This window comes from Triticum urartu, chromosome 4A (genome assembly GCF_056163025.1).
Source record: "Triticum urartu cultivar PI428250 chromosome 4A, HENAU_Tu73, whole genome shotgun sequence".
Classification (NCBI taxonomy): Eukaryota; Viridiplantae; Streptophyta; class Magnoliopsida; order Poales; family Poaceae; genus Triticum; species Triticum urartu.
This window is the reverse complement of record NC_141876.1, coordinates 189,602,318-189,616,539: the sequence shown is the minus strand read 5'-3', so window position 1 is coordinate 189,616,539 and position 14,222 is coordinate 189,602,318.

The window sequence follows — 14,222 nt, the reverse complement described above, 5'->3', positions numbered from 1 at the left end:
AACATGTAGACTTGTAAAATAAGCATAGTAAAGGGTATCAATGCCACTTTTATTGAAATAAAAGATGCAAAACATTATGCTAAATAACAGCAAGAAAATCCTAACAAAATAAATTGGCGCTCCAAGCAAAACACATATCATGTGACGAATGAAAACATAGCTCCAAGTGAGGTTACCGACAATGTTGGAGACAAAAGAGGGGATGCCTTCCGGGGCATCCCCAAGCTTAGTTGCTTGGATATTCCTTGAATATTACCTTTTGGTGCCTTGGTCATCCCCAAGCTTAGGGTCTTGTCACTCCTTATTCTCCTCATATCGACATCTCACCCAAAACTTGAAATCTTCAATCACACAAAACTTAACGGAACTTTGTGAGATAGGTTAGTATGATAAAGAGCAAACCATTTCACTTTGGTACTGTCAGAGAAAAGATTCATAATTGTTCTCACACAATTCCTACTGTAGCATATCATTTCCACAATTTATATTGAGCAATATAAGCCATGGAAACTAGAAAACAAACAAACTATGCATTGAAAACAGAATCTATCAAAAACAGAACAGTCTGTAGTAATCTGTACTCAAACCATACTTATGCTACTCCACAAATTCTGAAAAATTAGGAAAACCTGTGATGTTTGTCTATAAATTCTCTGCAAAAATAAGCATCATTTTATCATGCTTCTATTAAAAATGAGAATTGTTCTCCTGAGCGCAAAAGTTTCTGTTTTCAGCAGGATGAAATCAACTATCACCGCAAGCCATCCCAAAGGTCTTACTTGGGACTTTATTGAAACAAAAACAATAAAACATGATTACTACAGTACCATAATCATGTGAACACACAAAAACAGTAGGTAAAAGTGTTGGGTTGTCTCCCAACAAGCACTTTTCTTTAATGCCTTTTAGCTAGGCATGATGATTTCAATGATGCTCACATGAAAGATAAGAATTGAAACACAAAGAGAGCATCATGAATCACATGGAAATCACATTTAAGTCTAACCCACTACCTATGCATTGGGATTTTGTGAGGAAACAACTTATGGGAACAAGAATCAACTAGCATAGGAAGGCAAATCAAGCATAACTTCAAGATTTTCAACACATAGAGAGGAAACTTGATATTATTGCAATTCCTACAAGCATAAGTTCCTCCATCATAATAATTTTCAGTAGAATCATGAAGAAATTCAACAATATAACCATCACATAAAGCATTCCTTTCATGTCACAAAAGAATAGAAAACTTATTACTCTCCACATAAGCAAATTTCATCATTATAATCATCATAAATAGGAGGCATGCAATCATTATAAAAAATTTGCACATCAAATCTCGGGGGACTAAAAATATCATGTTCATCAACCATATAATCCCCAAGATTATGGCTTTGCATATCATTAGCATCATTGATATCCAAAGAATTCACACTAACAACATTGCAATCATGCTCATCATTTATACCAAACATTCTATTGAATTCTTCTTCTATCAATTGAGCACAATTTTCTTTTCCATCATTTTCACGAAAGATATTATAAAGATGATCAATAATATGATGCAACCTCAATTCCATTTTTATGTAGTTTTCTTTTATAAACCAAACTAGTGATAAAACAAGAAACTAAAAGATTCAATTGCAAGATCTAAAGATATACCTTCAAGCACTCACCTCCCCGGTAACGGCGCCAGAAAAGAGCTTGATGTCTACTACGCAACTTTGTTCTTGTAGACGCGTGTTGGGCCTACAAGAACAGAGTTTTGTAGGACGGTAGCAATTTTCCCTCAAGTGGATGACCTAAGGTCTATCAATCCGTGGGAGGTGTAGGATGAAGACGGTCTCTCTCAAACAACCCTGCAACCAAATAATAAAAAGTCTCTTGTGTCCCCAACACACCAAATACAATGGTAATTTGTATAGGTGCACTAGTTCGGTGAAGAGATGGTGATAAAAGTGTAATATTGATGGTAGAAATATATTTTTATAATCTGAATAAATAAAAACAGAAAGGTAGAAATAGTAAACAGGAACAAAAAGGTATTGCAATGCTTGGAAATGAGGCCTAGGGTCCGTACCTACGCTAGTGCAATCTCTCAACAATGCTAATATAACTGCATCATATAACCACCCCTCAAAGTGTGATGAAGATTCACTCCAAAGTTCCTATCTAGCAGAGAACATAAGAAATAGTTTGTAGGGTATGAACCCACCTCGAAGCTATTTTTTCCGATCAATCTATCCAAGAGTTCGTACTAAAATAACACCAAATAATTTCAGATTCATAATACTCAATCCAATACGAAGAACTTCAAAGAGTGCCCCAAGATTTCTACCGGAGAAACAAAGACAGGAACGTGCATCAACCCCTATGCATAGATTACCCCAATGTCACCTTGGGGATCCGCGAGTTGAGTGCCAAAACATATATCAAGTGAATCAAAGTAATACCCCATTGTCACCATGAGTATTAATTTGCAAGACATATATCAAGTTCTCTCAAAGCCATAAAAGTATTCAATTCGATAAAATGAAATCTCAAAGGAAAAACTCAATTCATCACAAGATAGAGAGGGGAAAACACCATATGATCCGACTATATTAGCAAAGCCCACGATACATCAAGATCTTGACATCCCAAGAACCCGAGAGAGAGAGAGAGATTAAACACATAGCTACTGGTACAAACCCTCAGCCCCGAGGGTGGACTACTCCCTCCTCATCATGGTGGCCGCCAGGATGATGAAGATGGCCACCGGTGATGATTTCCCCCTCCGACGGAGTGCCGGAACAGGGTCTAGATTGGTTTTCGGTGGCTACAGGGACTTGCGGCGGCAGAACTTTTGATCTAGGTTAACCCCGAGGGTTTTTGGAATTTTTGGGAATTTATAGGGTAAAGAGGGCGTACGGGAGGCCACCGAGGTGGGCACAACCCACCTGGGTGCGCCCGGGCCCCCTGGCGCACCCTCGTGGGTTGTGCTCCCCTCGGGGCACCCCCCAGGTGCTGGTTTGGCCCATCCCTAGGTGTTCTGCTCCATAAAAAATCTCCAAAAAGTTTCACGGTGTTTGGACTCTGTTTGGTATTGATTTCCTGCGATGTAAAAAACAAGCAAAAAACAACAATTGGCACTGGGCACTGGGTCAATACGTTAGTCCAAAAAAATGATATAAAGTTGCTATAAAATGATTGTAAAACATCCAAGAATGATAATATAACGACATGAATACTTCATAAATTAAAGATACGTTGGAGACGTATCCGCATCCCCAAGCTTAATTGAAGGAAATATGCCCTAGAGTCAATAATAATGTTGTTATTTATATTTCCTTATATCATTATAAATATTTATTATTCATGCCAGAATTGTATTAACTAGAAACTTAGTACATGTGTGAATACATAGACAAATAGAGTGTCCCTAGTATGCCTTTACTACACTAGCTCGTTAATCAAAGATGGTTAAGTTTCCTAGCCATAGACATGTGTTGTCATTTGATAAACGGGATCACATCATTAGAGAATGATGTGATGGACAAGACCCATCCGTTTTCTTAGCACTATGATCGTTTAGTTTATTACTATTGCTTTCTTCATGAATTATACATGCTCCTATGACTATGGGATTATGCAACTCCCGAATACTGGATTAACACTTAGTGTGCTATCAAACGTCACAACATAACTGGCTAATTACAAAAATGCTCTACAGGTGTCTTCGATGGTGTTTGTTGAGTTGGCATAGATCGAGATTAGGATTTGTCACTCCGTGTATCGGAGAGGTATCTCTGGGCCCTCTCGGTAATGCACATCACTATAAGCCTCGCAAGCAATGTGACTAATGAGTTAGTCATGGGATGATGCATTACGGAACGAGTAAAGAGACTTGCCGGTAACGAGATTGAACTAGGTATGACGATACCGACGATTGAATCTCGGGCAAGTAACATACCGATGACAAAGGGAACAACGTATGTTGTTATGCGGTTTGACCGGTAAAGATCTTTGTAAAATATGTAGGAACCAATATGAGCATCCAGGTTCTACTATTGGTTATTGACCGGAGATGTGTCTCGGTCATGTCTACATAGTTCTCGAACCCGTAGGGTTCGCACTCTTAACGTTCGATGACGACTTGTATTATGAGTTATGTGATTTGATGTACCAAAGGTTGTTCAGAGTCCCGGATGAGATGACGGACGTGACGAGAACTCTCAGAATGGTCGAGAGGTAAATATTCATATATTGGAAGGCTATATTCGGACATCGGAAATGTTCCGAGTGATTCGGGTATTTTTCGGAGAACCGGGGAGTTACGTGAATTCACTGGGGAAGTATTGGGCCTTATTGGGATTTAGTGGAAAGGAGAGAAGGGCCACTAGGGGGAGGCAGCGCGCCCCCCATGGGCTGGTCCGAATTGGACTAGGAGGGGGCGGCGCCCCCCTCTTTCCTTCTCCCTCTCCCTCTCCATCCTTCTTCTCCTACTTGGACTAGGAAAGGGGGAAACCAACTCCTACTAGGAGTAGGAATCCCCCCTTTGGGCGCGCCCCTTGAGGCCGGCCCTCCCCCTCCCCCCTCCTTTATATACGGGGGAGGGGGCACCCCATAGACACACAAGTTGATTTCTTAGCCGTGTGCGGTGCCCCCCTCCATAGTTTTCCACCTCGGTCATATTGTCGTAGTGCTTAGGCGAAGCCCTGCGTCGGTAACTTCATCATCACCGTCAACACGCCGTCGTGCTGACGAAACTCTCCCTCGGCCTCAGCTGGATCTAGAGTTCGAGGGATGTCACTGAGCTGAACGTGTGCAGATCGCGGAGGTACCATGTATTCGGTACTTGATCAGTTGGATCGCGAAGACGTTCGACTACATCAACCGCGTTACTCAACACTTTGGCTTTCGGTCTACGAGGGTACATAGACATACTCTCCCCTGTCATTTCTATGCATCTCCTATATAGATCTTGCATGATCGTAGGATTTTTTTTTGAAATACTGTGTTCCCCAACAGTGGCATCCGAGCCAGGTCTATGCATAGATGTTATATGCACGAGTAGAACATAAAGAGTTGTGGGCGATAATAGTAATACTGTCGTACTTTGATTTGGACATATTTTTGGATGAAGCAGCCCAGACCGACATTACATGACTGCGTTCATGAGACTGGTTCTACCGACGTGCTTCGCACACAGGTGGCTAGTGGGTGTCTGCTTCTCCAACTTTAGTTGAATAGAGTGTGACTACGCCTGGTCCTTGTGGAAGGTTAAAACAACACACTTGACGAAAAATCATTGTGGTTTTGATGCATAGGTAAGAACGGTTCTACGATGGAGATCAAGGTTTCCAGCCGGTGACGATGGTGATCATGACGGTGCTTTGGAGATGGAGATCAAAGGCACAAGATGATGATGGCCATATCATATCACTTATATTGATTGCGTGTGATGTTTATCCTTTATGCATCTTATTTTGCTTAGTACGACGGTAGCATTATAAGATGATCTGTCACTAAATTTCAAGGTATAAGTGTTCTCCCTGAGTATGCACTGTTGCTACAGTTTGTCGTTCCGAGACACCACGTGATGATCGGGTGTGATAAGCTCTACATTCACATACAATGGGTGCAAGGCAATTTTGCATAAGCAAAATACTCGGGTTAAACATGACGAGCCTAGCATATGCAGATATGGCCTCGGAACACTGAGACCGAAAGGTCGAGCGTGAATCATATAGTAGATATGATCAACATAGTGATGTTCACCATTGAAAACTACTGCATCTCACGTGATGATCAGACATGGCTGAGTTGATATGGATCACGTGATCATTTAGATGACTAGAGTGATGTCTATCTAAGTGGAAGTTCTTAAGTAATATGATTAATTGAACTTTAATTTATCATGAACTTAATACCTGATAGTATTTTGTGTGTCTATGTTGTTGTAGATAAATGGCCTGTGCTGTTGTTCCGTTGCATTTTAATGCGTTCCTAGAGAAAGCTAAGTTGAAAGATGATGGTAGCAACTACACAGACTGGGTCCGTAACTTGAGGATTATCCTCATTGCTGCACAGAAGAATTGCGTTCTCGAAGCACCGCTAGGTGCAAAGCCCGCTACAGGAGCAATACCAACTGTTATGAAGGTTTGGCAGAGCAAAGCTGATGACTACTCGATAGTTCAATGTGCCATGCTATACTACTTAGAATTAGGACTTCAATGACGTTTTGAACATCATGGAGCATATGAGATGTTCCAGGAGTTGAAGTTAATATTTCAAGCAAATGCCTGAATTGAGAGATATGAAGTCTCCAATAAGTTCTATAGCTGCAAGATGGAGGAGAATAGTTCTGTCAATGAACATATACTCAGAATGTCTGGGTACCACAATCACTTGACTCAACTGGGAGTTAATCTTCCTGATGATAGTGTCATTGACAGAGTTCTTCAATCACTACCACTGTAACGACCCGACCCAAAATCGGTCAAGTCTCTGTGTAGCTGTACCATCCCAAGATCATGCAGGCTCACACAGTACATTGATGAAAAGATTCAAAGTTCAATCACACCTGAATTTATTGCACGATTCTCATATCGAGTCTTTATTACATCATAATAAATTCGGCCGAAGGCCAACTCATGAGAAATAAACTAAATAAAGTTGCGGAAGCGTAGACGAATAGCGAGTCCATCCGACTCCATATGGCAATCGCCAAGCGTGGATCGTAGCCTCACTCCTGGTCGAAAAACTCCTCTACAACATAAGACGTTGGAGCCGTGTAGGTCAGCATTTTGAATACGCCGGCAAGTCATAGAGAGAACAACAATAATAATGCTAACACTATATGCAATTTGGCTGTGGGGCTCTAAGTTTTATGTTTTTGTGAAAAAGCCAGTTTTTCCCAACAACAAAGGACTTGCTTGGAATTACTACAAAATGTTGGTAGTTATTGAGATGGTTACGCCAACCAATTTCTCATTCCCAATTATTAATTAACCCCTCAATTAAATTATTTGTTCGGTGTTGAGATTTCCGAAATACTCCAATTTCCAGAGGCTCATTTGTTCATAACCGGGGACACGGCTAATCGATTAGGTTGTTACTCTACAGAGCCTTGTGCACTTTACCCGAAAGATTCGTTCCCTCCTTTATGTCCTTGCACTGCCTAGTGTTTGAAGACAGGATAAATGAAATAGGGTCTTCCATAAAGTTTCTCTGGGAACTGCCGGTGCCCATCCATGTCCTACCGTTCATCTACATCTGCTGGCACCGTCCATCCAGAGTCACGCCTAAGGTTAACCCAGCCAGAGCCCATAATGGCTTGCGGCTGCACAGGTAAGCTTCCGTTCAAGGGTATCCATCCGTCTCTTCGTGGCTGGGTGAAGCTTTCCGCAAGATGTCATGGCGCTTCTCCATGCATCCCGGCCATCCGCTGGTTCCTCTAGGCTGCCCGTCAACCGTCCTCCACCCAGTAGTGAATTTGAAGTCCATCTTGAGCTTGAAGTCATGGGGTTGTCATGATCTTGACTCTCACATCTCCCTTATGAATCTCTCAACCAACCCCGTCTACGAGCATACCGAGATAAACTACATCGTCTCGGGCAACAGTAGCAAGGGGAATTGGGTTCATCCTACCTCATGATACTACTCAAGACATAACTAAAAATTCTCCTACTGCATGCATGGTGGGGAGGAATAATTCTAATGCAACAAAATCATAGGTATTGTAAAACATGATCAAATGACTTGCCTGGATGACGGTCTTCAAACGCTAGTGACTCGAGATAGCAAGCTTCGCACTCCGGAAATTCTATCGAGTCAAACAATAGCACAAATAAGTATTCCACTAAATAACATAACAACAAGCTAAAGGAAATCACACAAGCACTCAAACCAAAACCAAAGAAAACTCGAGGAAAACAAAATCAAGGTTTTCATCACTTCAAGCAACAACAAAGAAATAGTTTTATCCTACTAACACTATTCTTAACAGAACCAAAACAAGGGTTTTGCTAACTAACATAAAGGAAAACATCATATAAACTAGGTGCAAAAAGAATCACATCAATATCTATTATAGAACTCCTGTTATACCTAAAACAAAACTAATAAGAAAATAAAATCAAACTTTTTATTTTGCTGTAAATAAATGTTCACCCTCTGTAACTACATAAACTAATCTAAACTAAATTATAACAGGGGTAAAAAAATTCTGTAATAACTAGAACAGCAGGAAGCAACAGCAAGCTAAATAAAACTAGAAAATCTTGATTTCGACTAAAACTAATTTTAATTCAATCTACAAATACCCCAACAAGTTCCTACTTCTAGGCTAGGTCAAAACTAAGCAGTGGCAAAAAGAATCACCTAAAAATATTAATTCTAGCTCAAATTATAGTAGAAATACTAATCTGACTAAAACTAATATAAAACTATTTTTATAAGCTTAAACAGGGCCGAATCTATTTTATATGGAAACTATAGGAAATTTGTAAACTAACAAAAAAAGAATCAACTAAAAATAATAAATAACCTAAAAGATATAGACTTTACAAGAACAGAACTATTCTGTTTTAAAAACAGAAACTAAAAATAAAACTAAAACAACTAGGGCACTAACGGGCCGAAACAGTGAGCGCTCTAAAACTATCTAACGCGCGAGCGATTAATAGACCACTGCGCCCATGGGCTAACAGAAATAAACCGATCGGTTTGGTCTTACTAAACCAGGTAACTAAACCGGAAATAAACCGTAAACTAAAACCGATCTAATAATAAAAACTAACACTTCACTACATCTAATCTACACCGTAGACTGTAGATCGAACGGTGGAGAGGAGTTCCGGCGGCTTACAGCGAACTCGATGACGACGACAGATGACAACGACTAGGGCGACGATGGTGCGGCGGCTACGGTCGTCGGGGAAGGTGACGGAGGCGTTCGGGCAATGCGGCGAAACGAGGCTAGGTCGAGGGTGGCGGTTGCTGAGGTCGGGGAAGACAGAGATGAGTGGGACGAGCTCGGCGAGGCTCCTGGTGCTCTGCAACTCCGGCGACGGGCGGTGATGCTCAAGGCGGCGACTTCGGTGTTCCCTGGGCGAAGAGAGGATGTCAAAGAGGTGCGTACTGAATAGGGCGTTCGCATGGATGGAAAGAGGGGTCGAGGTGATGCTCACTGGCGTCGGGTGGGGCGGATGAATGGCGGTGGCGGAGCGAGATCGGTTCGGATGGTGGCGGAGCTGTGGTGGGTTTTGGAGTAGGGTTTTAGGGGGATTCGAGAGACGAGGCCGAGGGGTTTATATAGGGCAAGGTCTTGGAGGAGGGGGCGACGCGGGATCGCGATCCCGAAAAGATCGCGGTGTCGGGCGGCGGTGGTCGTGCTCTAGTGCGGCATGGCGTGGGCGAGGGGAAAGAGATGAGGGCGGGCCCTCGCGGTCAGTGAGAGAGAGAGAGAGGGAATGAGGCGAGCGGGCAACCGGTCGCGAGGGGATTCGGGTGCGGGCGCGGCTGGTCTTGTAACGCCCTCGATGCGGCTATATCTCCCACGTGTCGAAGCACGACTTAGAGACATAACCGCATTGAAAGCAATGTCGCAAGTGAGGTAATCTTCACACAACCCATGTGTTACGATAGGGGAAAAGATACATAGTTGGCTTACAATCGCCACTTCACACAATTACATGAATAAAACATTACAACATCCAAATACAATCAAGGTCCGACTACGGAACCAAAATAAAAGAAGAACCCCAAATGCGACAAGGTCCCCGATCGACCCCAACTGGGCTCCACTATTGATCAACTAGAACGAAACAACACAAAGGACAAGATCTTCATCAAGGTCCTCCTGAGCTTGGTTGTGTCATCTGCATGGACTCATCGACACCTGCAAGCTGGTTTTGGAAGTACCTGTGAGCCACGAGGACTCAACAATCTTGCACCCTCGCGATCAATACTATTTAAGCTTATGGGTAAGGTAAAAGGTATGAGGTGGAGCTGCAGCAAGCGACTACCATATATGGTGGCTAACATACGCAAAAGAGAGCGAGAAGAGATAGCAAAGCACGATCGAGAAACTATGATCAAGAAGTGATCCTAGAACAACCTACGTCAAGCATAACTCCAACAACCGTGTTCACTTCCCGGACCCCACCAGAAAGAGACCATCACGGTTACACACGCGGTTGATGCATTTTAATTAAGGTCAACTTCAGGTTTTCTACAACCGGACATTAACAAATTCCCATCTGCCCATAACCGCGGGCACGGCTTTCAAAAGTTCAAATCCCTGCAGGGGTGTCCCAACTTAGCCCATGACAAGATCTCACGGTCAACGAAGGAATAGACCTCCTCCCGAGACATTCCGATCAAACTCGGTATCCCCGTTCTACAAGACATCCTCGACAATGGTAAAACAAGACCAGCAAGACCGCCCGATGCGCCGACATCCTAATAGGAGCTGCACATATCTCGTTCTCAGGGCAACACCGGATGAGCGCTCCGTACAACTAAAACCAGCCCTCAAGTTTCCCCGAGGTGGCGCTGCAAAGGACTCTAGTTCGGACCAACACTTAGACAAGCACTGGCCCGGGGGGAGGGGTTAAAATAAAGATGACCCCCGGGATGCGCGACTCCCAAGGGAAAAAGGCTAGGTGGCAAATGGTAAAACCAAGGTTGGGCCTTGATGGAGGAGTTTTATTCAAAGCGAATTGTCAAGGGGTTCCCATTATAACCCAACCGCGTAAGGAACGCAAAATCCGGGAACATAACACCGATATGACGGAAACTAGGGCGGCAAGAGTGGAACAAAACACCAGGCATAAGGCTGAGCCTTCCACCCTTTACCAAGTATATAGATACATTAAGTAAATAAGATATAGTGTGATATCCCAACTAATAAACATGTTCCAACCAGGAACAACAGCTCCATGTTCCAACAAGGAACAAACTTCAATCTTCACCTGCAACTAACAACGCTATAAGAGGGGCTGAGCAAAGCGGTAACATAGCCAAACAACGGTTTGCTAGGACAAGGTGGGTTAGAGGCTTGGTTCAACAATATGGGAGGCATGATAAGCAAGTGGTAGGTATCGCAGCATAGGCATAGCAAAAGAGCGAGCAACTAAGCAAGCAAAGATAGAAGTGATTTCGAGGGTATGATCATCTTGCTTGAGATCCCGCAAAGAAGAAGAACGAGTCCATGAAGAAGACAAACGGACATAGACGAACGGGTCCTCACAAACGCGACGTTACCGGAACCAACCCGAAGAAGCAAACACCGGAAAAGAAGCACACAACATAGTAAACAACCAACACATGAACATGGAATGATATGCGGGATGCGGTATGCGATGCATATGCAAGATTTGACAAGGAATGCATGAACCTGGCCTCAACATGGAATTCCAAGTGTGCCACTGGAAAGATGAGGTGAAATCGCTTGAAAACGATATAAAGAACGCCGGAATCGGAGTTACGGTTTGGAAATGGCAAGCGATTCAAATATGACACCGGTCTGCGATTTACAGCAAGTAGCCATCTAAATGCAATGAGATGAACATGCTACAGCACCCAAACATGGCATCAAAATACATGGCAGGGATCCATTCAAGATGCTTAACAAAATTCTAGCACTGAGCTACGGCCAATTCATACATTAACAGGTTCAAACAAGCATGGCAAAAAAGCAAACGGTAAACAGATCTCAGACTTAGTGAAATTAACACAAGCCTGGAATTTCAGATCAGGTAGCACACTTCGGAGCATGAAAACTATATGCTACAGGACGTGAACATGGCAAAGTAAAAGCATGGCATGGAACTACTCAAAGAGCTTAACAAAAGTCCCTTAGTGACCTTGAGCCAAAAGGGATCAGAAAATACAATTGCAAGCATGTGAAAACTGGAGCATGCTGAAACAGTTATCAAGTAGGCATGTTTACGAGCTCGATGCACTCACTACAGAGCAAGTCATGACGAGCTAAGCATACACCCATCAAGAATACACAAAATACAAGCTATACATGGCAAGAATAATAACATGGCATGCACGGATCAACTACAACATCCTCGGCAAAATCGCTAACAAGTAGACAATCTGCCCAGATTCACGAAATGGCAAAAGTAGAGCTCGATTGACTCAAGCTAGGGTGCTCCAAAATTGCAAACAAAGACATGGATGGATAGAGCACTACAAGATTAAAAAAACATCCTTACTGATCATCCTCAAAAGAGGCACGGATCACTAGGAAACAACATGGACATATGGCCATATGAGATAAACAGCTCAAGGACTTGGTGGAAATGCTAAGTCCCTGAAATCAGCATTACCAAGTGCCTCACTTTGCAAGCTTGTGCTAGTCACCACACACATCACAAAAATACATGGGTTGCACCTCTGTATAGATGGCAAAACCCTTAACAAAACATATGAAGAGCTCATGGGCATATCATGCACACAATAATCATGGCAAAAATGACAAATATCTAAATGGAGCAGCAGATCTGACAATTATCTCAAGTAGTACTCTTCCAACAGCATTTCGGGCATCAAGATGAGCTCAAATGAAAATGATGCAATGAGATGAAATGATGTACTCTCTGAGACGAACATTTTGATATGCCATATGCATGAATCGAAGCTATGGATGCAAGGTTATGAGGCGATGAACATGGGCATGTGGATCTGGGAATTTCGGGGACTTGGTGGAATTTATACCTCCGCGAAAGTCAACGCGGGATGAGGATATCCGGGACGGAGAGATCCGGGGACGAGCGCGAGCGTTTGGATCACCGAGGTGGTGGATCTGATCCCGATTTGTGGAGGAGAGGGCCGGCTAGGGTTCCGGCGATGCACGGATTTCGAGGATCGCCGGAGGGAGCTCGGGAACATCGCCGAAATTGGGGACTCCGGACGGAGAAGGTTGGCGGCGGGGGCGGCGACCGCGGCGAGCTTGGAGGCGGCGGGTCCGAGCGGCGCGAGCTCGGCATACGGCGGCGAGCTCCGCCGGAGACGAGCGGCGGCGGGCCGGACATGAGGCGTGGGGGGGAGGACGAAGGGCGGCGCGTGGATGGCGGAAAAACTCCGGCGGCGGCGCTTCGTGGAGGCGGCGGGGCTCGGGCGCGAGGAGCGGGACGCCTCGGGCTCCCGGCGCACGGTGGCGATGAGTTGGGCCCGCGCGGGCTCGATCTGGGTTCCGCGGGCCGGCGGGCGCGGGGGCGAAGTGGGGCGCGGTGGCCGGCCAGGTGGTGCTCCGCGAGTGGCTGAGGAGCAGCGGCGTGGCGACGTGGCGGCTCCGGATTGGTCCGGGTGAGGTGGCGGCGGCGCGGACATGTCCGGCGACCGGATGGACATGTCCGGCGATGCGAGAGGAGCGGGGCTTAGGGTTCATCCGCGAAAATTTCGGGGATGGCCACATATATATAGGTAGAGGGAGCTAGGAGAGTCCAAATGAGGTGCGGTTTTCGGCCACGCGATCGTGATCGAACGACCGAGATGATGGAGCAGGTTTAGGTGGGTTTTGGGCCAAATTGGAAGGGTGTTGGGCTGCAACACACACGAGGCCTTTTCGGTCCCTCGGTTAACCGTTGGAGCATCAAACGAAGTCCAAATGGAACGAAACTTGACAGGCGGTCTACTGGTAGTGAACCAAGGCCGCATGACAAGTCTCGGTCCAATACGGAAATGTTTAATCCCCACACACAAGAATAAGGTAGAAATGACCACCGGAGGAGAACGGAACGCCGGAATGCAAAACGGACAACGGGGAAAATGCTCGGATGCATGAGACGAACACGTATGCAAATGAAATGCACATGATGACATGATATGCAATGCATGACACACAAGCAATGACAAGGCAACAACAGCGAATAACTGGAGGACACCTGGCACATCGGTCTCGGGGCGTTATAGGGCTGCGGCTGCGGCTCGCTGTTGGGCCGCGTCGGGTGGCTGGCTGGGCCGATTGGTCTGGCCAGCTCGGAGCTTTCTTTCCATTTTTTTTGAATTAAGGCAGAGAGAAAAAACGAAACTAAGAGAAAACTATAATATTTTTATATAAGACCTATATATCAAAATTCTCAGGGGAATTAATCCTACAACGTGGACATTTTTCCAGAGGCAAAACACAAACAAAAAATACATCTACTCGAAATCCCAAATAAGATTCAAATTTCAATTCAAACTTTTTGGCCATATTTTTCTTCTCACATTTTTGGAGTGTC